The sequence below is a fragment of the Lynx canadensis genome, chromosome C2, assembly GCF_007474595.2.
Source record: "Lynx canadensis isolate LIC74 chromosome C2, mLynCan4.pri.v2, whole genome shotgun sequence".
Taxonomy (NCBI): Eukaryota; Metazoa; Chordata; class Mammalia; order Carnivora; family Felidae; genus Lynx; species Lynx canadensis.
In genome coordinates, this window is record NC_044311.2 from 4,829,616 (window position 1) to 4,852,656 (window position 23,041).

Genomic DNA, 23,041 nt, shown 5'->3' on the forward strand with positions numbered 1-23,041 from the left:
AAACATTATGAAGCTGTAATCTTTTCTATTTGTATTAGGACCCCCAGAGTTTTCTGTATATGTTTGCTACTATAATTGTTTGCTTGTTTGTTTGTTTGTTTGTAATAGCAGCTTATGGGTACAAAGCATGTGAACTGGCCCAAGGCACGTACCTTGCACAAACCACCTTCTGCTGGTGCACTTACACACTTGCCTGACACGTGCATCCTCCCTATCTTGTTGGGAAGACCAACAATCAGCAGCTAGTTAAAGCTGATTTTGTGACTGTCCGAAAATCTTGCACAGTACTACATCAATATACAAATATATGAGTAAATAAATCTGTCATGTCTTTAAAATGATGATAATGATGATGTTGGTGATGATGATAATGATTGATAATGATGATGACACCTCCCGCCACAAGATCAGAGTATAGTGAACCATTTTCCCACCTTCTGATAGAAAGTAAACACAGGAAGCTATACAATACGGACTTTTTTCAACAATTATGCTTCCTATTCTCTCCACTTCAGATACCCTAACGAGATGCGATAGTCCGTATAGCCAGTGGGCATCTCTTGCAGAGGATAGGGTGCTCAATAGGCCCCATAAATATCATAGGGTTCAACTTGGAATTAGTTTTAGATTTCCAATGAATTGAACATGAGAAAGTGGAGAACCATTCATTTGAACATTCGCGGTAAACATCAGGAAGCCTAGTTACGTACAATTATTTTTTTCCTGTGTGTCTCAAAATATCCAGTTTTGAACCAAATGAATTTTTTAAAGGAGTTTTAGGTGCAGAATACAGATAATCCTTTTCACATAGTACTACAGACAATTCTTGAATATTTATTTTATATTGAAAATTTACTTACATCGTTTTATTATGTGAAATTGGCAGGTGCAGTTATGTGACTTCAAAGGAATTTCATAAAGTCATAAATTCCTCAGCCTCTGCCTACCTATCTCATGCATCCCATGTTTTCTCACCATTACTTATCCAACTATGTTTTATATTAAAAATAATGGCAACGAGAGAAGGGAACCAGGCCTCCTGTACAAAAACAAACCCATATTTCTTTTCTCAAAAAAAAAAGGAATTGTCTATCTCCTTGGGAGACCGGGCCGTTCTAATGAATTACGAGGTTCTGAAAAATCCCAAACCTCTTTTCAACCTCAAGCTGATCATCTGTGTGACTCATTCACAGTAAATCTATGCCTGGACATATTCAGTTTTAACCAAATGGTGCCTCATTATCCCCAAGCTGTGACTACGCTGAAAGCTCGGCCAACCTCTCGCTTTCCTTTGACGACAAAGTTGCCAGAAACACAGTCACTTCTGAGTGACCTTTTTATCACTCGTTGGCTAGCGATTGCTCTCAGACTCCTCTGCCTGTGACAGTGTGTTCTTGCTTTGGATACGTGTTCTCCTCTCCTCCTCCTTCCCGGGCTGCCAGCCCTCCACCTTTGCACACACATCGGTCCACAGACTCGGTTCTGGCACCACCCTCGACGCTTCCCTGCAAGACCAGAGAAGTCCAGGGGCTGCCAGTGGACTTGGGAGACCAACCTCTTCAGCCCCGAATTTTAGGCAAAGGCTGAATGCCATCCCCTCTCCCACCAGAGGCCCTTGAGTACCTGAGTTTGACCGTCCTGTCTGGGGGTCTGGAGCCAAGAGGGAAGTTCTGCTGTGGCCCCCTGTGACTTGCAGACTGAGTCGTGCTTTCCCACCTCCTTCAAGACAGTCCAGTACTGGCCTCGGTCTTATTTCTCCTCATTCAAGCTGAATGAATGACTACAGCCACAACAACTAACTGATCCTCACATTGTATCTGTGCTGTACCTGCCTCGTCCTCTGGGACACGATGCACTTCTGGTATCCATGACCTGCTGCAAGGAGAGTGGCCACGTTCTTGCTGAGACAAAGCTGAAGAGTGTGATCCTCACCAGGACCCAGGCCACTTCTCTGTGACAGGCTGTCTCCCTCCTTCTCCTGAGAGGACCCCCCCCCCCGCCCTCTTCATCACTCCTGGCCGTCCACCCCCCGCCCCCTTTGCTCTTGACATGCTCCATAGCTGGCGTCTCTACCTCACCAAGAGTTACCACTGCCTGGGGGACCATCAGATAGGGTGTCAGAGAATACGTCCAACAAAGGAGAAATGGCACCGAATTCAGGCCTTAAACTAGGGTAACTGACCCTTGGCAGAAGGCTGTGGAATCTTCAAAGCCCAAGATAAACATCGTCCAGCTTCTTGGAGCATCAACCTTACTGAACAGCAGTAGCTTCAAACTTGTTAAATATTAAAGTAGGAGCTACTGCGGCATAAAATACGGGAGGCATATTCATTTTTAAAGATAAAACCCAAGATTCGTAGAAGATTTTGAAATCTGGGTGGAAAATATCAGCACGATTCCAGACCGCTCACATCACATCTCGCGCCAACCCTTTACCCCTAGGAGCAGGCATTCACTCTTTTCAATACTGGGAACACTGGAAACACCAGGCTGTATGACTGCTCCCCATTGTTTAAGGTAGCTCCTGTTGACAGGAGTGAACTTCACATTTTATAGATTTGTCTCTTTCCTCTCCAGCCCTGCCACCGGCCATCTTCTTGAAGACATTTGATGTTGTGCTTTTGAGAAGGGTTGCAGGGCTAAAGTGGCTTCAGAGTGTTTTCCTCTGGCCTGACATTTGCAGTGGAATTATTTTGCGTGAGGGTGGCAAAGAAATTGATATCTCAATGATAATTATGGATCATTATAATTGTTCCCTTTTTTTGCTCTATAAACATAGCTGCGATGAACGTTCATATCGTATTTGCGTCTGCATCATTAATTATTTCTCTAATGATAACAGGGGAGGTGGCTTTTTCTACAAAGTAAAACTTGACCTATTATTTCTATATATCTGTTTTTACAAACCCCAGGGCTAGGCCGTGAGTGTGAAATAATTCTCTTGTGCCAGAAAGAAGTACCTGTGACTACCTAGGTGGGACTGAGGTTTCTAGGGTATTATCTTCAGGTCCCCTGGCCATATCTGACCACCGCCCAAATCACTCCAATATCCCAAATATAATGAGAAACAAAAGTAAGGAGGAGACAGATGTAGGGAAGCTAGAACTGGATCCCAATGCCAAGCCTCTACCGCCATGAATTCCAGCTACTTTTAGTGCTTTGTGCTAAATCTAGCTCTAATGCCAAAACCCAGACGAATGGTATGGATAAAATTACCAAAGAGAGCAGTGCCCTTGAGGGCCACACGAGAAGCTGAAATTGAACAGACAAAATTACACCTTTCTTTCTCAAATTGCAGGTTCTTTTAAAAATATGGAATAGCACGAGAAAATGTGCATGTAACCCATGCAACAATGATATGTAACCAATACTTGTCTCGTTCTTTCCGTGCTCATCCTACAAGCCCACACTCCTGGTTTCACTAGCTCTGAGCATCACCTCCACCCATAAAAACTGAGAGAGCATTTCATGACACGCTGGCACCCTTTCCCCATCCTGGGAGTGCCTGTTGAATATGTACACTGGTAGGGGGAAGGAACTCAAATTGACATTGGTCGAGTACCAGTGTGCTGGTGCTTCGTACTTGCTGACCATTTTATTCTCACGACCGCCACAAAAATTAATATTCTTATCGTCACCTTCCAGGTAAAGACGCCAAAGGTCATGGTAGGCGTGGATTTGTTGAACAGATATTAAATTTGACCTGCAGTCCCAAACACGACACAGATACATGATTGTAGAGGCTGACGTGCGGGGCCTTTCTAAGGTGGTCATAAAGAAATAAGTAGCCAGGAGCACAGTCATGACCCATTGAAATAGAGATCAGTGTGGCCAGAGTTCAGAGAGGGATTGCATAGAAAATTATGAGAAAGCCCAGAGTCCATCGAAATCTCACAAATGCCCTGTCTGCAATCTTGCTTGGGGCCAAATTATGGCTCTCGATTTATCTGATGACAGGTAACTCAAGTAATTTTTCAAGGTCAGTATAAGCAGCACAATCCAAGCCATAGCTCTGTTGCCCCTGAACCGCAACAGAAAATAATTGCACCACATCTAGAGCAGCTTTGCAGCGAGACTGAAAAGAACGTTACCCCCTCTGCTTCCCAAATACCTCAGAAAACAGCAAAGACCAGAGGAATGTGGCATTGCGCAGAACAGCAAAATAACGCAATAGTGTGATTTTTATTTTCAGGTTGTTTAAAGACGTCACCTTGCCTCAACAAGCTTCAGGAACTGCCCAGATGGATCCTTTTTTCTCATGACTCATAAATTACACAGTTCACTGAATCTATAATTCACAGAAACATATCATAGTGTCAGCCTCGTAAATGCCAATGCCAAGCCACCAGCGCCTTTCATTAGATGCTGTGATTATGGCTTAAATGATTTCATAAACATATTGGTTGTTTCACATTTGGTATGAGGCTGTCTCAGAGCCCCTGCAATCTGTCATCGCTGTTAATGAGATATCGACCTCCTTGTAATCCAAGCAAATAAAATTCTCCTTTGAATGTCGGCCAAGAAGAAACTCCAGAATTTCTGCAAATTCCTCTCAAACCCCATATGAAGAATGGCCTCAGGAAAAGGGCCAGCAGCATGACCAGATGACAAGGGTCACATCAGTGCAACATAAAGTGATGACTGAGCTCCTTTCTCTCCCCAAGGCAACAAGAACCACCTTAAACGGGTGAAGCCCTTAAGGTAGGTTTCTCCAACATTTCACTGAAGGGTCCCTCAGAGCAGAACATGGTGAACTCAACACCCACTAGTCCTGGAGGTAAGGCCTCTAGATCCTACCATAATTTCAAAATGTCCTAGAAATCTTGTGGGATACCTTTTAAATTGTGTCATATGTCTTGCACCCTATTCCACAATATATCCAGACTTAATTTAGTACTTAAGTGAAATATTCCAGAAAGTGGAACACTGTTTATCCTGAACATTGAGTAGGCTCTAGCCTTCACTCACACAAGAGCCCCAGGGATCTACATACCCCACTTTAAGATCTTTAGCCTTAGGGGGTTTCCTGAAAGGAGCTAGTTTCCCTTACTATCCAAAATGGGGGAACTGCCATGATTGAACACAGTCTGGGGTTGCAGAGTATTCTAAACGTCTTCTTTCATAGATGAATTAAGCCATCCCTCTATATTCTTGCCAGATTTCATTTTCAAATGCTGCCTTTGTGTTGCTGTTGGTAGAGCATGGGGCAAAGATCTAGATCACTGGAGTTCTATATACGTGTCTTTTTTAACAGTGAAATTACAGGGTGGGTGGGACTTCAAGAAGCAAGGCCAGAAAGCAGATCAGATGCACTAACCTTCATGTGTAGAACAGTGTTTAGACAAGGGACTCCAGGGTCTTTAAAGGTCTTCGTACCCAAGCATCTGTAAGATATCCTCCAGTTGTATATAACTATGGTGGTGGCCTTCAAGTTCTTGTTCACATGTTACCCTAAGAGAAATTTGAAAAACACTGCACCTAGTCACACATTTTTCTTTGTAAATTTAAATAATTGCAAAGGATAGAATATCCAGTATATGTATTGGTATTTTTGAAATCAGACTATTTCCAATGGAAATTACATATCATGTGATTTGATATTAACTCCCACTATTTTTAAAAACTCTCATATTTAAAAACATTTTTTTTAACGTTTATTTATTATTGAGAGACAGAGAAAGACAGAGCATGAGCAAGGGAGGGGCCAAGAGACGGGGAGACACAGAACCTGAAGCAGGCTCCAGGCTCTGAGCTGTCAGCACAGAGTCTGACGCGGGGCTCGAACTCACAAACCAAGAGACCATGACCTGAGTCAAAGTCGGACGCTTAACCGACTGAGCCACCCAGGCACCCGAAAACTCTCATATTTTTAAAAAATACATGAACAAGCTCTTGTGTTCTGGTGTCTTCTTTTCTTGAATTTGTATTTTCATCCTATTTTCTCCACAGAATTTTATCTAAATGTGACTCTATATTTTATTCTTGAAAGTTCTGCATTGATTACTCTAATATTGTCCTTTACAGCAAAACAGGTATACAAATAGAAGTTTTGATTGATGTATTTCATTTGGCATACATCTCTAAGTTCATTAAACAGGTTTTGCTATAATAATGCTACATAACAAATAGCCCCAGAATCTCAGGGGCCACAATAGCAAATACCTATTTTTCTTGCTTAAGAGCTTCTGGAAGCTCAAGCACCAGGACATCTGAACTTGGCTCTAGATCTTGGTTGGTTTAGTTCTGTTCTCCGTCCTTCTTTAACAAGGGCCACACGGGGCATTTTCTTATCAGCGTGGATGACAAGTTCAAGAGGTGAGATCAAATCACACAAACACATCTAAAAGCTTTACTTGCATCACACCTGCTAAGATTCCATTGGTCGAACCAGGTCACATGGTCAAGTTCGTCATCAGGAGAGTGGGGCAATGTACACCCTTCACTGCAAGGATGATGAGTGAAGCACTGAGAACATAAATCCAATTGATCGTTTAAGATTTAAAAACTTTCTTCTGGTTGAATTACCATTATAATTATTGAAAATAAATATCAAAACAACAAAAATATATTATAATTTCTGAAAAATAATTGTTAAACATAAATAACAATTTTTTATGGAAAACACATCTTTAACGATATGAAATTTTATTTATTTTTTATTTTTTATATAATTTATTGTCAAATTGGTTTCCATATAACACCCAGTGCTCATCCCAAAGGTGCCCTCCTCAGTGCCCATCTCCCACTTCCCTTCTCCCCCACCCCCCATCAACCCTCAGTTTGTTCTCAGTATTTAACAGTCTCTTATGGTTTGCCTCCCTCCCTCTCTGTAACTTTTTCCCCCCTTCCCCTCCCCCACGATCTTCTAAGTTTCCCAGGATCCACATATGTGCGAAAACATATGGTATATGTCTTTCTCTGCCTGACTTATTTCATTTAGCCTAATACCATCCAGTTTCACCCACGTTGCTACAAATGACCGGATTTCATTCTTTCTCATTGCCAAGTAGTATTCCATTGTATATATTAACCACATCTTTATCCATTTGTTAGTTGGTGGGCATTTAGGCTCTTTCCATACTTTGGCTATTGTTGAGAGTGCTGCTATAAACATTGGGGTACAAGTGCCCCCATGCCTCAGCACTCCTGTATCCCTTCGGTAAATTCCTAGCAGTGCTATTGCTGGGTCATAGGGTAGATCTATTTTTAATTTTTTGAGGAACCTCCACACTGTTTTCCAGAGCGGCTGCACCAGTTTACATTCCCACCAACAGTGCAAAAGGTTCCCGTTTCTGCACATCCTCGCCAGCATCTACAGTCTCCTGATTTGTTCATTTTAGCCACTCTGACTGGCATGAGGTGGTATCTCAGCATGGTTATGATTTGTATTTCCCTGATGAGGAGTGACGTTGAGCATCTTTTCATGTGTCTGTTGGCCATCTGGATGTCTTCTTTAGAAAAATGTCTATTCATGTCTTCTGCCCATTTCTTCCCTGGATTGTTTTTCGGGTGTGGAGTTTGGTGAGTTCTTTATAGATTTTGGATACTAGCCCTTTATCCTATATGTCATTTGCAAATATCTTTTCCCATTCCATCGGTTGCCTTTTAGTTTTGTTGATTGTTTCCTTTGCAGTGCAGAAGCTTTTTATCTTGATGAGGTCCCAATAGTTCATTTTTGCTTTTAATTCCCTTGCCTTTGGAGATGTGTCGAGTAAGAAGTTGCTGCGGCTGAGGTCAGAGAGGTTTTTTCCTGCTTTCTCCTCTAGGGTTTTGATGGTTTCCTGTCTCACATTCAGGTCCTTCATCCATTTTGAGTTTATTTTCATGGATAGTGTAAGAAAGTGGTCCAGTTTCATTCTTCTGCATGTTGCTGTCCAGTTCTCCCAGCACCATTTGTTAAAGACACTGTCTTTTTTCCACTGGGTATTCTTTCCTGCTTTGTCAAAGATTAGTTGTCCATACATTTGTGGGTCCAATTCTGGAGTCTGTATTCTATTCCATTGGTCTATGTGTCTGTTTTTGTGCCAATACCATGCTGTTTTGATGATCACAGCTTTGTAGTAGAGGCTAAAGTCTAGAATTGTGATGCCTCCCACTTTGGTTTTCTTCTTCAATATTACTTTGGCTATTCGGGGTCTTTTGTGGTTCCATACAAATTTTAGAATTGCTTGTTCTAGCTTCGAGAAGAATGCTGGTCCAATTTTGATTGGGATTGCATTGAATATGTAGATAGCTTCGGGTAGTATTGACATTTTAACAATATTTATTCTTCCAACCCATGAGCACGGAATGTTTTTCCATTTCTTTATATATTCTTCAATTTCCTTCATAAGCTTTCTATAGTTTTCAGCATACAGATCTTTTACATCTTTGGTTAGGTTTATTCCTAGGTATTTTATGATTCTTGATACAACTGTGAGTGGGATCAGTTTCTTTATTTCTCTTTCTGTTGCTTCATTATTGCTATATAAAAATGCAATTGATTTCTGTACATTGATTTTATACCCTGTGACTTTGCTGAACTCATGTATCAGTTCCAGCAGACTTTTGGTGGAGTATAATGATATGAAAATTTAAAAGATACATCCTGTATCTGCATAAATATTATAAACACCAAAACAGCAAGATTCAGTATTAATTTCTTAACTGATTTTCATTTTTATAGACAAAAGCATTGAGAAACTTTGTTTACATAACTATAGCTATAAAGAGATTTGTATAGCAGATGTACTCAATTCTTTGAACTCTTTGTTATATACCAAAAATCACATGGTGATTCACCATTAAAAACTAATTTTACCAGGGGCACCTGGGTGGCTCAGTCAGTTAAGCATCTGACTTCAGCTCAGGTCATGATCTCACAGCTCGTGAGTTTGAGCCCCTGGTCAGTCTCTGTGCTGACAGCTTAGAGCCTGGAGCCTGCTTCAGACTCTGTGTCTCCCTCTCTGCCCCTCACCCACACATGCTCTATCTCCCTCTGTCTCTCAAAAATAAAAAAATGTTAGAAAAATTTTTTAAAAAAGATTGTAGGGCACCTGGGTGGCTCAGTCAGTTGAGCGTCCGACTTCGGCTCAGGTCATGATCTCACAGCTCGTGAGTTCGAGCCCCGCATCGGGCTCTATGCTGACAGCTCAGGGCCTGGAGCTGCTTCTGATTCTGTGTCTCCCTCTCTCTCTCTACCCCTCCTCTGCTCATGCTCTGTCTCTCTCTGTCTCAAAAATAAATAAAACATTAAAAAAAATTTTTTTAACTAATTTTAGTGACCTATATGCTGACAACTTAATTTCAGTCTTCCTTCCATTTTGCTGAAAGTAAAGAATAGGAAACCATGTTTTTTGCAAAATATTTTATTACACAGCCATTATATTTATTTACTTTTTCAGTTTCTAGAATGTACATGTGAGAGATTTTATCAGGACCTGTCAAGTGACTGTTAATTATATCTGGTTATTTCTGATACTATCATTATGGTCGCCTCGTTTAACACAGTATACTCAAAAAAGGATGAGGAAATACAACATAGCTAATTTTAACTCAACTTTGCTAAGGCAATGTTTTGTGAGGGGATGCTTTTACCTTATAATTAAACTTGTAGCAGCAGGTAAGCTATTTTCATATAATCTGATGATAATGCCAGCCCTAACATTAAACCAATCACCAAATCAGAGTTCCTTTCTATGAAGTTAGACAGTCTAACTTCATTTTTCAATTCAAATAAACATGTTACTATAGGACCCGATGACTCCTATCTCAATTTGGAATACAACAAGAGTCTAGATTTATTAATATTGACCAATTTAATGGCTTCATCCAATGGTATATGCAAATTGTGACTTAACTTTTTGGAAATCAAACTTTGGGTGTGCGGAAGATGGTGTTCCCAAATATAAGGAGGATTTAAACCACAGATATGAAGACTAAAACTGGCGTTTGCCCAGACATTGAAACACTCAGTGAGGAGAGAAACTTACATACTCTTTTTGGCAATTCCTTCAGCAATTTTTTTTTCTCCTTCTACCTTCTTTGTCTTTCTCTCTTTTTTCTATGGAGGGAATATCATCATGCAATGAATTTTCTATTTTACAAAAATTAAAGATTTTTATCCCTATTACCCTATTTTACACAGCTGAACATGAGATTCTAGACTCAAGGGATCTTGCTTTCAATGCACAAAGAGACTGATCACTACATTACCATTAATCATTATCACCAGTCCTGGTTGGCAGAATTCTAAGATGACTGTGAGCTAACATTTGCTCTAAGTCCTGCCCTTTGTAAGTAAGTGGAACCTGTGAATGTGGTGAGAGATTCCTCTCATGATTAAGTTATGTTATATGGAATGGTAAACTTTAAGAAAGGGTGATGGTCGGGGCACCCGGGTGGCTCAGTCAGTTGGGCATCCGACTTCCGCTCAGGTCGTGATCTCACGGTTCGTGGGTTCGAGCCCCACGTCGGGCTCCGTGCTGACAGCTCGGAGCCTGGAGCCCGCTTCGGATTCTGTGTCTCCCTCTCAGTCTGCCCCTCCCCTGCTCACGCTGTCTCTCTCTGTCTCTCAAAAATAAATAAATGTAAAAAATAAGAAGAAGAAAGAAAAGAAAAGAAAGAAAGGGAGATGGTCCAGATGGGCCTCACTTAATTACGCGAGTTCCGTGAAAGCGGAGAGTTTCCTCTGGCTGATGGCAGAGCAGGTCAACAACCCAAACATCTGGAGGACCCCACTTGCCACTGTTGGCTTGAAGATGAAGAAGGCTGTGTGAGAAGACCCTACAAGCAACTTCCACTTGCTGAGCGTGAGCTCCCACCAACAGCCAGCAAGAAAACAAGATCTCGGTCCTACGACCGCCAAGAACTGGAGTCTACCAAAAACCTGAATAAACTTGGAGACTGAGTTTTTTTCCCCGGAGCCTCCAGGTACCAACGTGCATATGCGCCCCTGAGCAGAGACCGCAACCATGCCTCCCACAGAACTGTGAGCTAATAAGTAGGTATTGGGTTACATTTCTAGGTGTGTGGCAATTCGTTACGCAGTAACAGGCGACCGATATCCCTGTCGTGGATTTAAAATAAGTGTAGTCACACGAATATAAGATCAGGGGGAAAAAAATTCAAGAAACTTGGTTTCTCCTGGTAATTCAGTGACTAGACATGAACTCATACACCCTGCACGTGCTAGCATTGGCTTAGGGAAGGAGTTACCTATTGACAGGTTGCACAGTTGCTTTTTTTTTTCAATGTTGAACGTTTATTTAGAGACCGAGAGACAGAGCACAAGTGGGGGAGGGGCAGAGAGAGAGGGAGACACAGAATCAGAAGCAGGCTCCAGGCTCCGAGCTGTCAGCACAGTGCCCGACGCAGGGCTCGAACCCACCAACCGTGAGATCACGACCTGAGCCAAAGTCTGGGGCTCAACCGACTGAGCCACCCAGGCGCCCCAGGAAAACACGGTTGCTTTCACATAGTACGCGTCGTTGACGATCACCCCTTCTGATTCTTGATTTACAAATATTGAACTTTTGAGGGGAGAAGCAAAGCTTCAAACCCAAGCAGTAAATGCTTTGAGAGCCAAAGAGGACAAAGGAACAGGTTTTTTTTTTCTGTATATCACATTTGCATTGGAAACACGGGGGTCACTAAGAATATTCACAGTTGTCATGTTTACATCCAAAGTTCACACACCACCTGTTCGAAAGGTGCGGTCTAAAAGAGAAAAGTCAAACATGTAAAAACCAAAAAAAAAAAAAAAAAAAGTAAGATGGCAGACGTAAATCTCCAGTTTTAGCAGCTCGGCAGTAAATAATAGGGAGAAGGGTGAATATGTCCTGAAAAATATCTTTAACTGTCATTCCTGGGATAGTAAATTCAACTAACTGTAAAAACGTGCCTCTCAGAGAAATGGCTTTGTGAAATGATTCTCCAGGAAATGTGAAACTTGATACATTCGTTCCATCAGGAGAGAATTTAAAGCCACTCATCCGTTGCCAATTTACAGATAATGAGAGATGAGGGTCTGTATCAATAATAACAGATACCCAGCGAAGGTCAAGTTGCTTCCAGGATGACAACGCCAAAAAGGAGCCCGGTAGCAGATCCCCGATCCCGAAACATCCTAGCCATAGGGAGGTTGCTGGCTTACAAGGCAGGCTACCGCAGCAGAAGAGGAAATTTCTCCAGGAAGAATCCTCCCAAAGCTTCATTCTAATCTTCAGTGGTCTTAACTTCTTCCACTAGAGCTATCTAGTTATAAAATACCAGCAGAGATATATGTCTTTATACCACATTTGTTATATTTACCTTTGGATGTGGTTCAAGAGCAAACCTACATCATGGACCATTGAAAGAATGTAATCAATGCATCATGCATATTGAATGAATATCACGAGTTCAGCTTCTGGAAATGTTTCCTGATTTATGTCCCCTTGCCAGTAAGGCAGCTTCTCTGCCTGCACCAAATCTATTATGCCCGAAAAGAGAGCGGGGCAAATGTTGTATCCGCAAAGGGGATGACTTGGTGGCGGGGAGCCCACGCCCAGCCAGAGAGAAAGGGAGCCCACCGAGCCAAATCTGGAAGACTCGGGCATTTCATAGTATTTTGCAGGTGAGGAGGCTCTGGGGGAAAACTGGATCTGTATGTAATAAAAGAAAGAAGTGAGCTTTTCTTTCCACATCTGAGTACGGTCTGAGTAAATCTTGACAGTAGATTGGACAAAGGAAAGGAGGGGGGGGGGGAAGAATGGAGTCACCAATGGCCCGCAGCAGTAGAGTCAGAATGAACTCAGAAGGAGTCAGGGTTAGTGCCCAGTTTGTGTTAAGTGATCCACCTTGACCGACTAGTCCTGCTTGCCTGGGAGTTTTCTGGTTTTAGTGCCCTGTCTCAGGAAAGCCCTCTGTCCTGCGTGAATCCGTCTCTGTATGTATCAGTGTGCAACTGTGCTTTACGAGTAACTATAGTAGGAAATGCAAGACAGAGGAATTTAATTAGATTAGATACCCATTTAACACAGATTTTAATAATGTGGCATTGCTAACCTCATCTTCAAGCTTAATACTCCTCAATGGATACTCATTTAAACTGCCTTTTGAGAAGTGCTTACTGGCAGACTTTTGGCATGAGGTCTGATTTCTTAAGCCAAAAACAAAACAAAACAAAACAAAAACAAGAAGTCTTAAACTCACCTACATTGTCCTGACAAATCCTTAAGATAACACTCACTCTTTACATTAATTGTACCAGGATAACGTACACATCTGTTAATTTGTATTTCCTTTGGCTGCAGGACACCTGAAACATCCAGAACGGTGGGGACCAGCAAGCTGGAATCACAAAGGCAGTGGCCACAAATGCATCACTCTCATGACTACATCGGGCAGGAGAGGAGTGTGGGATGAAGGGGTCAGCCTGCCATTCCATCAGTGTCCTGTCTACATGCAGGAAGAAAGGAGCAGACGGAGGGTAGGTAATGGAAGAAGGCTTGAAGGCCCTGCCTCCTCCCATGCCCACTGCCTCCAGCTAGAAATGTGAGCTTCTAGAACTGATCAATAATGCGCTTTTCTCCCATCATCCAAAACCAATAATAAATTTACCGACAGCATCACTGCAGATTATGACTACTTTTAGGGAAACGTGTCCCCTTAAGTGAGTCACGTTAATGCAAATGCCATGTGGAAAGGGTCAATATATAAGAAGAAGAAGCTCATTATTAACTAAGCTCATTTGAATTCTAGGCCCGTACTCAGGATTAGTTTCTCTCATTTCACCTCCCAGTCCCCTGGGAGATGCGATCACTAAAATGCAATGGCATCAAACCACACGAGTAATCAAAAAACCAAAATCGTTACCTTCCAGGAAAAATACATTTTTTTGTAAATAGATTTTGTATGTATTTCCAGTACATACATATATTTTGGAGACAAGAGATACGTTCACCTGCTACAATCTTGGGCTCTGACCCAGTGAGAAGCGAAATGGGCAGTCCCATGACCTTGTAGATAAAGGACACAGTGGACTGATGGTCTCTCTCCAGAGCAAAAATGCAAAGCGTTGTCAAGAAAGCGTGTCTTTTCTATTTCAAGTATGAGGAGAGGGGCTGTGGGCACAGCCTCAGATCGGGAGAGAGAAACCAAAATGGAAAGGACGGCCACAAGGTTCAATCCTGCTAACACTGCCCGTAACCACCATGCATCTTCAGTACACAAGACCCTAAGGGGACATTTGCTGGCAGTGCTCCACCCAGATCCCCTGGATCTTCCCACTGGTTAGGCATGCCCTTTCCCAGACTCTGCATCCCTCACTCCTAACAGTTTACCTCTGGGGATCTCTTCGGAGTGCTGCCCTTGAGCTACTGGAGCTGCACAGTTACAACACAAAGAAAGAAGACCAGAGGCTCCCAGGGTTCGTATCCTCTCTACACAGACCGTGGCCAGTGATTGGCAGGTAGACAGGTGTAAAAGTCTAGCTCCCTCCTTGAGGGTGCACACATTCTGCTGTGTGGTTTACACCCCAGGACCCCTCTCAGAATTGAGTTGAAGCGGGACTTCCCCTGACATCACACCTTTGCTTGGCTTCCCATACTCCCTCTCCTCCATCTCCTGGGAGAAGTTCCTTCATAAGTCACTTGTACGTGAATCCTTGTGTTGAGATCTGTTTCTGAAGACCCAGGACTTCATTCCAATGTTTCTTTTTGGAGAAAGGGATCTAAAGTTAGATGTTATAAGCCCGCACAAGCCTCAGTGGTATTTCCGATGGAAATGCTGATTGAATTTTGTGTGCAAATTTTGGTACCTGAGAAGAGAAACTAGATATATCCAATGGGCCAGCTACTACCTTCCATGTAGAATTAAAGTTCTGTATCATTCTTAATTATTAGGGGGAAAAAATATCAATCCAGATCACAAGGTGACAAAAGAACCAATCCTCTACAAAGGTGAACTCGAGGTCCAAAGTTAGGCTGCCTTCCAAGAGCTCAGAGAAGGAAAGTGCCAGCCTTTCCCTTTCTTCAATAACATTGAACATGTCAGGTGTTGTTGTCATACCTAAGAATATAGGCCCTTTTTCCTCCCAGTGCTGTCCAAAGATGGCCACATCCAATGGGAAAATCATGGGATGGGCTGGAATCAAAACTGTTGTTGTGTACCAGCAATGAACAATTCAACTTTGAAATCCAGTAAGAAATACTATCACATTACACCCATCAAAAAGAAATATGTAGTTATAAATCTAGCAAAATATGCACTACCTATGCAGAAAAGTTATGAAACTCTAATGAAAGCAATGAGAGAATACCTAAGAGATATTCATAATCATGCATTGGAAGAGTCCATGCATGCTATTGGTATTGGTAAAAAGAATACAGCTATAGATCTTTGGGGAAGGATACAGAGTACAGAAATAGATCTATACAAATATCATACTGTAAAGTGGGATGAATAGGTGAAGCACAGGGGATTTTTAGGGGGGTGGAACTATCCTGTAAGATACTGTAATGGTGGACCCATGACTCTATGCATTCATCAAAATGCATTGAAATTTACAGAACAAAGTTTAATGCATGTAAATTTTAAAAGTTATTTGGGAGGTCAAGAGAATCCTAGAATGGGAAGCAGAATATATTGAAATAACCTAAATGTATTTACAAACATAAGAAATAATTTCACTAAAGGGGTTGGAGGGGAAAGACGTTGACCTGATTATCTTTGGAAATGAGTAGAGTAGGTAAAACTAAAGGAAAACACACACACACACACACACACACACACAATATACATAAGCACTGTACTCTGGTTGATAAAGTAGTTCCCATAGGAATAATGGGTTAACAATTCTGATACTGCATACATATATCCTGGAATTGAACAATTAAGTAAATGGATGGCAGATGGGGAGCCAAGTTTCTCACTGTTGGTGTGGGGAGTTACAGTTAAGATTAGAAAGGAGGCTAGAACGATCCATGTAGTAATAGAACACAGTTGGAAACACCAGTATGAGCTTACTGGAGCTTCATATAGATCCAGATTGTTCCACGGAGAATCATGTATGGGTATGCATAAATAGATGGGTTAGTGTATACACATACATCTTCTTGTTCGGTCAGCTTAGAAGACCTGGCAATGACACCCTGGTAGCAACTAGCACACCCGGCCCCCAGATCTTGGCTTCTAACCTCATTCTCCAATCAAAGGAACCAGAGCTCTTTCTTCGGGAAAATGGGTGGTTCTGGGCCTAGGGCAGAAAATACACAAGATGAGCTTAGAGCACTTTATATCGTCAGCAAGTAAGGCGGTAGTTACACAACGATGGGAGTGTGTGAAAGGGACACAGGAGTCAACTGAAAGGACTCCTCATAGAGCTGGAAAAATTGAGCAGCAAACTTAAATAGTATTGGACTATAACCCAAAGTATGAAGTAACTGTCCTTTGAAAAAAGGATTTTATTATCTTTTGAAAGCAAAGGAGAAGACTTTCCCAGATAAACAAAAGCTGAGGGAGTTCATCACCCCTAGACTTACTTTTAATGGTAAAGGGAGTCCTGCCAGCGGAAATGAAAAAACAGTAAATACCAAAACAAAAACATGGGAAAATTAAAGCTCATTGGTAAAGATAAATATATAGGCAAATACAGAATACTATCATTCTGCAGTGGTGATCCATAAAGCACCTCTTAAAAAATTTTTTAAATGTTTGTTTATTTTTCAGAGACAGAGTGTGAGCAGGGGAGGGGCAGAGAGAGAGGGAGACACAGAAGCTGAAGCAGGCTCCAGGCTCCCAGATGTCAGTACAGAACCCCACGCGGGGCTCGAACTCACGGACCATGAGATCATGACCTGAACTGAAGTCAGACATTTAACTGACTGAGCCACTCAGGCACCCTTCATAAAGCCCTTTTAATTCTGGTAACTATAACTCTAAAACTGTGTTAATTGGATACACAATATATAAAGATGTAATTTGTGACATCAATAACATAAGACGGGGCAGGGCAGGGAGGTATAAAAGAGCAGAGCTTTTGTATACAACTGGAGGTAAGTCGTTATCAGCCTAAATTGATTGTTACAATTATAAGATGTTTTACATAAGCCCCACGGTAACCACAAAGAAAATGCTTGTCAAAAATACAGAAAAATACAGAAAAAATACAAAAATACAGAAAAGGAAATAAGAAAGAAATCAAAGCATGTCAATAACCCCCCCCCCAAATCAATGAAACTTAAAGGAAGGCAGCAAGAGAAAAAAACAGGGAAAAAACAATTACAAGATAGACAGAAAACAATAAGTCCTGCCCTATCAGTAGCTACTTAAAAGGTAAGTGGATGAAAATACTCGATCAAAAGAAAGAGTGGCTCAGTGTAAGCGAACAAACAAACAAGATGAAACTACACGCCACCTTCAAGAGACTCCCATTAGATGCAAAGACACATAGGCTGAAAATGAAAAGACAGAAAAAGGTTTCCTGTGCAAATGGCGACCCAAAGAGAGCAGAAGTGGCCATACTTACATCGGGCAAAATAGACTCTAAGTCAAAAAAAAAAAAGAAAAAAGTCACAAGAGACCAAAAAAAGGACATTATATAATGATAAAAGGATCAAGTGAGCCCAAAAAAATAACAATTATAAATATATACGCACCTCACATCTGAGGTCCCAAACACACGAAGGAAATGTTTCCTTCAGTAGGAGATTTTAGTAGCCCACCTTCAATGACAGCTAGAAAAACCACAGAGAAGGTCAGTAAGGAAACAAATGACTTACACAATACTAATTGGATCTACAGGTGTAAACAGAGCTGTCCATGAACCAGCCGCAGGGGCTTGCATTCCACTCAGGCAAACACACAGAACGGTCTCCAGAGAGATCACATGTTGGGCCATTAAACAAGTCTTAACAAATGGAAGAAGATTGAAATCATACCAAGTATCTTTCCAACCGCAGTGGAATGAAACTAGAAATGAATAACAGTAGGAAAACTGGAGATTTCACAAATATGTGGAAATTAAACAATGCAGTCTCGAAAAACAACGGGCTGAAGAAGAAATCACAAAGGAAATTCGAAGATATCCAAGACAAATGAAAACAAAAACACAACATACCAACACTTCTGGAATACGACAAAAGCAGTTCTAAGAGAGAAATTTACAGCGTTAAACGCCTATATTAAAAAGGCAGGGATCAACTCAACAATCTAACATCACACTTTCAGGAACTAGAAAAAAAAAAAGAACACACTAAACCCCTGTTAGCAGAATGTGGGAAATAATGACGATTAGAGGAACAATAAACAAAACGGAGAAAAAAACAATTGATGAAACCAGTAAGAGTTGCGTTCTTTAGTAGATTTGCAAAATTGGCAGGTCCTTCACTAGATCAACTAAGAACAAAAAGAGAAGACTCAAGGGGTTCCTGGGTGGCTCAGTGGGTCAATGGGCCCAACTTCGGCTCACGTCATGACCTCACAGTTGATGAATTTGAGCCCCACATCAGGCTCTCCACTCAGCACAGAGCCTGCTTTGGATCACCTGTCTTCCTCTCTCTCTGGCTCTCTCTCGCTCTCTCTCTCTCTCAAAAATAAGTAAACATGTAAAAAAGTAAAAGAGAAGACTCTAATACTAAAATCAGAAATTAAAGAGGAGACATTATCACTAATGCCACAGAAATACAAAGGATCATGCGACTTTTATGAGCAAATATAAACCAACAAATTGGATAACCTAGAAGGAATGGATCAGTTCCTGGAAAAATACAGTCTACCAAGACTGAGTCATGAAGAAATAGAAAATCTGAACAGATCTGTAACTGGTAAGAAAATTAAATCAGTAATCAAAATCCTCCAATGAAAAAAGTCCAGGACCAAAGGGCTTCATTAGAGAATTCTACCACACATTAAAAAAAAAGTTTTTTTTTAATCCTTCTCAAACTCTTTTTAAAAGTTGAAGGTGGAGGGGGTGCCTGGGTGCCTCAATCAGTTAAGCATCCAGCTCTTGGTTTCTGCTCAGGTCACGATCTCACGATTCGTGAGTTCGAGCCCCATGCCAGGGGCCGACAGCATGGAGCCTACTTGGGATTCTCTCTCTCCCTCTCTCTCTCTGCCCCTCCACAACTCACTCTCTCTGTCTCTCTCAAAAACAATAAAATATTAATAAATAAATTGAAGATGGAATACTTCCAAAATCATTTTATGAGGACAGAATTATCCTGATAACCAAAGCCAGACAAAGATACAAGAAAAAACAGCAACAACAACAACTATAGCCCATATCCCTGATGAACATTGGTGCAAAAGTCCCCGACAAAATACTGGCCAACTGAATTTAACAGCACTTTAAAGGGTCACACACCATGACCAACTGGGATTTATCCCTGGGATGCAAGTATGGTTCAAAATACACAAACAAATCCGTGTAATATACCACAATAACAGAATGAAGGGCAAAAATCGCATGGCCATCTCAATTATGCAGAAAAAACATTTGACAAAATTCAATACCGTTTTATGGTAAAACACCCAACAAACTAGGAATAGAAGAAAAGTACCTCAACATAATAAATGACATATATAAACAGCCCACAGCTAACGTCCTAAGCAACATTGAAAACACTGAAAGCTTTCCCTCTAAGATCAGGAACCAAGTAAAGATGCGAACCCTTGCCCCTTTTATTCGGTGTAACACTAGAAATCCGGGACACAGCCACCAGATAAGAAAAAGGAATAAAATCTGATGAAATCGGAAACTAAGAGGTAAACTTCCCTCTGTTTGTAGATTGTTGTTGCTACAACACAGGTGAACCTCGAGGTCATGACGCGAAGAGAAATAAGCCAATCACAAAAAGACAAATAGCACAGGATTCCACTTACAGGAAGTACCTAGAATAGTCAAATTCATAGAAAGGGAGAGTATAATGGAGGTTGTCAGGAGCTGCAGAGAGAGAGAGAAATGGGAAGTTGTTGCTTAATAGTATAAAGATGCAGTCATGCAAGACGGTGAACTTTTACAGATCTGTTGTAAAACAGTGCGTATATTGTTAACTACACCGGACTGTACACGTAAAAATTGTTAAGATGGTAAATTTATGTTACGTGTTTTTTTCCTACCATAAAAAAGTGTATTATTATTTCAGTGATTATGGGGGTATAAATGATATGGTAAAAAGGTAGGGCTTCAAGAACTTTACCTTCACTTGAAAGAACTAACAAAACTGAGAAACCACCAGCCTGTCTGATCAAAAAGAAAAAGGAAAGGACCCAAATAAATACAATCAAGAATGGAGGAGGAGAGATCACAACCAACACAGCAGAAATAAAAACAATAATAAGAGAACATTATGAGCAATTATATGCCAATAAAATGGGCAATCTGGAAGAAATGGACAAATTCCTAGAAACATACACACTACCAAAACTGACACAAGAAGAAATAGAAAATTTGAACAGACCCATAACCAGTAAGGAAATCGAATTAGTAATAAAAAATCTCCCAAAAAACAAGAGTCCAGGGCCAGATGGCTTTCCAGGGGAATTCTACCAAACATTTAAGGAAGAGTTAACACCTAGTCTCTGGAAGCATAGAAATGGAAGGAAAACTTCCAAACTCTTTCTACGAAGCCAGCATTACCTTGATTCCAAAACCAGACAGAGACCCCACTAAAAAGGAGAACTATAGACCAATTTCCCTGATGAACATGGATGCAAAGGTCCTCAACAAGATATTAGCCAACCGGATCCAACAATACATTTAAAAAAATGATTCACCACAACCAAGCGGGATTTATACCTGGGATGCAGGGCTGGTTCAATATCTGCAAAACAATTAACGTGATTCATCACATCAATAAAAGAAAGGACAAGAATCATATGAACCTCTCAAGAGATGCAGAGAAAGCATTTGACAAAATATAGCATTCTTTCTTGATAAAAAGCCTCAAGAAAGTAGGGATAGAAGGATCATACCTCGAGATCATAAAAGTCATATATGAACAACCCAATGCTAATATCGTCCTCAATGGGGAAAAACTGACAGCCTTTCCCCTAAGGTCAGGAACAAGACAGGGATGTCCACTCTCACCACTGTCATTCAACACAGTATTGGAAGCTTCGCCTCTGCAATCAGACAACACAAAGAAATAAAAGGCATCCAAATCGGCCAGGAGGAGGTCAAACTTGCACTCTTTGCAGATGACATGATACTGTATATGCAAAAACCCAAAAGATGCCACCAAACACTGCTAGAACTGATTGATGAATTCAGCAAAGTTGCAGGATATAAAATCAACACGCAGAAATTGGTTGCATTCCTATACACCAACAATGAAGCGACAGAAAGAGAAATCAAGGAATCGATCCCATTTACAATTGCATAAAAACCATAAAATACCTAGGAATAAATCTAACCAAAGAGGTGAAAAATCTATACACTGACAACTGTAGAAAGCTTATGAAAGAAATTGAAGAAGACACAAAAAACTGGAAAAAGATTCCACGCTCCTGGATAGGAAGAACAAATATTGTTAAAATGTCCATACTACTCAAAGCAATCTATATATTCAAGGCAAGCCCTATCAAAATAACACCAGCATTCTTCACAGAGCTAGAACAAATAATCCTAAAATTTGTATGGAACCAGAAAAGACCCCGAATAGCCAAAGCAATCCTGAAAAAGAAAACCAAATTAGGAGGCATCACAATCCCGGACTTCAAGCTGTATTACAAAGCTGTAACCATCAAGACAGTATGGTACTGACACAAGAACAGACACTCAGATCAATGGAACAGAACAGAGAATCCAGAAATGGACCCACAAACATATGGCCAACTCATCTTTGACAAAGCGGGAAAGAATACCCAGTGGAATAAAGACAGTCTCTTCAGCAAGTGGTGCTGGGAAAACTGGGCAGCAACATGCAGAAGAATGAACCTGGACCACTTTCTTACACCAGACACAAAAATAAACTCAAAATGGATGAAAGACCTCAATGTAAGACAGGAAGTCATCAAAATCCTTGAGGAGAAAGCAGGCAAAAACTTCTTTGATCTTGCCCACAGCAACTTCTTACTCAACACATCTCTGGAGGCAAGGGAAACAAAAGCAAAAATGAACTACTGGGACCTCATCAAAATAAAAAGCTTCTGCACAGCGAGGGAAACAATCAGCAAAACTAAAAGGCAACTGACGGAATGGGAGAAGACATTTGCAAATGACATATCAGATAAAGGGTTAGTATCCAAAATCCATGAAGAACTTATCAAACTCAATACCCAAAAAACAAATAATCCAGTGAAGAAATGGGCAAAAGACATGAATAGACACTTCTCCGAAGAAGACATGCAGATGGCCAACCGACACATGAAAGAATGCTCAACAGCACTCATCATCAGGGAAATACAAATCAAAACCACAATGAGATACCACCTCACACCTGTCAGAATGGATAAAATGAACAACTCAGGAAACAACAGATGCTGGCGAGGATGCAGAGAAAGAGGATTTTGTACTGCTGGTGGGAATGCAAACTGGTTCAGACACTCTGGAAAAGAGTAGAGGTTCCTCAAAAAACTAAAAATAGAACTACCCTACAACCCAGCAGTTGCACTACTAGGTATTTATCCAAGGGATCCAGGTATGCCGTTTCGAAGGGACACGTGCACCCCCATGTTTATAGCAGCACTAGCAACAATAGCCAAAGTATGGAAAGAGCCCAAATGTCCATCGATGGATGAATGGATAAAGAAGATGTAGTATATATACACAAGGGAGTATTACTCGGCAGTCAAAAAGAATGAAATCTTGCCATTTGCAACTACGTGGATAGAACTGGAGGGTGTTATGCTAAGTGAAATTAGTCAGTCAGAGAAAAATAAATATCATATGACTTCACTCATATGAGGACTTTAAGAGACAAAACAGATGACCATAAGGGAAGGGAAACAAAAATAATATAAAAACAAGGAGGGGGACAAAACAGAAGAGACTCTTAAATATGGAGAACAAACTGAGGGTTACTGGAGGGGTGCTGGGAGGGGGAATGGGCTAAATGGGTAAGGAGCTTAAGGAATCTAC